Here is a 3,297-nt window from a genome sequence, read left to right on the forward strand (position 1 = left end):
GTAGAGGTGTATATATTTAGAATTGTTATTTCTTCTTGCTGAGTCGATCCTTTTATAATTCTATGATAACCTTTTTGTCTCTTTTTACTGCATTTGTGTTAAAGTCTATTTTCTATAATATAAGTATGGTCACTCCAGCTTTCTTTTGGTTTCCATTTGCATGGAATATCATTCTATCACTTTGATTTCAGTCTTTATGTGTTCTAGATATGAAATAAGTTTCTTGGGTTGCTGTTATTTATCCATTCAGTTACTTTATATCTTTTTTTTAAGAGAGAGAGAGAGTTTTTTAATATTTATTTTTTAGTTTTCGGTGGACACAACATCTATATTTTATTTTTTTATGTGGTGCTGAGGATTGAACCCAGCGCCCCATGCATGCCAGGCGAGCACATTACCGCTTGAGCCACCTCCCCAGCCCAATTTTATGTCTTTTAATTGGAAAATTTAGGCTATTTACCTTCAGGATAACTGTTTATAAGTAATGCCACATAACAGCCATTTTATAAATTTTTTTTTTCTGGTTTTGCTGTAGTTTCTGTCTGTCTCTTTTTTTCTTTCTCTTCTTGAGAAACAAATTGCTCTAGAAGTGTTTGGATTCCTTGATTATTATATTTTGATACCCTATGATATATTATTGATTTGTGGTTATCATGAGGTTCACAAAAACATCATTTGATTGTAACTAGCTATTTCAAGATAATAGCAACTTAACATAATTGTAAAAATAAGAACAGAAACAAAACAATGCATAAAAGAAAACACATGAAGACAATTCTCCAGTTGTGTTCCATTTCTTCCTGCATTTTGAATTTTTCATATTTAATTTTACATCTTTCTAGACTGCCTATGGCTTACAATATTAATGTAATTATTATTTTCAATTCTATTTTTGGTCTTCATACTAAATATATGAACAATTTATAATATTAGAGCATTCTAAGTTTGTATAATCATTCTTACCAATGAGGTTATACCTTCCTATTTTCCTTACTTTTAACATCTTTTTCTTTCCATTTGCTTTAACACTTCTTGTGAAACAAGTCTGATAAATGCATATTCTCTCAGCTTCTTTGTTTGTTTATTTGGGGGATGTCTTTATCACCTCTTCCATTCTAAAGAATACCTTTGCCGAATACAATTTTTGGGGGTGATAGATTTTTTTCCTTAACTTCTATGAAAATTTCCAGGATTTGAAGATGGCAGATTAGAGGAAGGATGCATTCCTAGTTGCCCAATAACTTGGGATTCAAGCAATACAAGTATTGTTTCAAAGGGAGGTGGGTGAAAGAGGGATTTCATTAAATTCAATTTTGGTCAGAGTGTCTTAGAGACTCAGAAATTCAGTTGAATTGAACAAACAAGAAAGTATTGGATCGAAGCCAGAGGCTGTAGCAGCAATAGCACTAGTCTACCAGACAAGGGAGAGAGAGAACACAAAAAGAAACACAATGATCAGATTTGTTATGTAAAAACCTGAGATGAGAAAAGCAATTTGAATTTATCTAATCCAGAAGCTACGCTGCAATCTGGTGTTTGAAAAATGCTCTGTGTTTCTCAACTGGCAAACTGAGAGCTGACATGGGAGCCATTTTGAGGTGGCAACTGTATAGCTGCTGCTGTGAGGTCAGAGATTGTACTGCCTTGGCAAGCCTACCACATGGCCTAGAGTGTACCTGGAAGTATGTGAGTGAAAGAGATGCAGAGAAAATTTTACCCAGGGGGATTCAAGTCATAAAAATGAAGAAGAAGCTATCGTGGCTTTTCCTTTGACTCTGCATCTCTAGTCTCCAGGGAAGAGGGTGGTGAATCTGAACAGGCAGGGGTGAATACTCTCAGGGATTAAGGCTTGGAAGGTTGTGTTCATGGGCATCTGAGTGTGTGGAGGACTGGCTCTCTTGCCCCACAAGTAGAATTCCTGGGAGGCTCTAGAGATTCAGGCTACCAACAGAGATCAGTATCTTCCTGGCCCTAGGGTTTGTTGATCTAATCTCTTCAGAGCAGACACCACACAACAAACCCTCTAGGGCCTTATTAGACATAAGACACAACCATTGGAACTCCCCTCATAGAACTCTGTAGCAGTCCCACCCTGGGGGTGCCTTGATCTGGTCTGTGCACGCAAAACTCCTTTGGCAGTACTCTGCACTCTAATATATCTTAGCCTGGTAAGAAGGGAAGCTGAGAGCTGTTTCAACCAGCTTCAATTTTAGGCTACTCCAACTGGCAGCTCAGTGAATAACATGAAAGGAGGACCATATTACCAACCTCTAGTACTTGTTCTGCCTTTCTGTTACTTTCAGTTCAGGGCCGATTAGAAATGGAAAGAAGGATGGTTGGGCATAGACAATAAATATCCAATTTTCTAATTTTTTAAATTAAGAATCCCTTTTTGATTTGTTTGATTTTTTTGGTCTGTGTTTTGGTGTTCTTGCTGTGTTTATTTGTTCATACATATATATGTTTGTTTATATTTTCTCATTTTTAGCATTTTAAAAAAATGTATTTTCCTTACTTTATCTTTTAGGTTTTTTATTTTTTTATATTTTTATGAATGCTTTAATATTTTTTGTTCTCTCTTTCACACTACTTTTACTTGTTTTTTCCTATTTTTTTCATTTCTTTTCTTGTAGATCATCTACTACATCTCTTCTGCATTCTCTCTGCTCACATATGTACATTGTCAACTCCTTTCTACCTTCCTATTACATTGTCAGTTCTCTTAACTGTGTTTATAACATCTTCTATAACTCATTGGTTTACATAACTTCTACCTCCACCACTCATCTTCTTGCAATTATTATGCTGTGGATAACATTGAGAAACATGATGTTGCTTTAAAACCAGATCCACTACATGGTTATTTGCCCACAGTCTGGCTGGGCACAAATCATGAGCCACTGAAGCAGGAACAAACTTTATTTCTGAACTCCTGTGAACACCACACATGTGGCCTTCTCCTGGGACACACCAACCAACCGGAAATCCCTCCTCCAGAAATCCCTCCTCCCACACTTCCCCAACCAACAGGAATCTCCGTGAGAACTCCAAAATAGCAGGCAGAGGCGGACAGCAGGATTCTAATATACAATTGAATACACGGCTTAACATAACCATTATCATCTCAATGGCTTGCTGGTCACCTCTCAACCACTCCGTTCTGGCAAAAATGCCATGCCATTCTGACTTGGCTATGGCTCTCAGCAGTTATTTATTGTTTTTGCTGCTGCCACATAGTGATCTCAATATTCCAGTTTTTGTGGTGATTAATGTTGTAGCTGTCATAGCAGCAATTGG

The sequence above is a fragment of the Callospermophilus lateralis genome, chromosome 2 (genome assembly GCF_048772815.1).
Source record: "Callospermophilus lateralis isolate mCalLat2 chromosome 2, mCalLat2.hap1, whole genome shotgun sequence".
NCBI lineage: Eukaryota > Metazoa > Chordata > Mammalia > Rodentia > Sciuridae > Callospermophilus > Callospermophilus lateralis.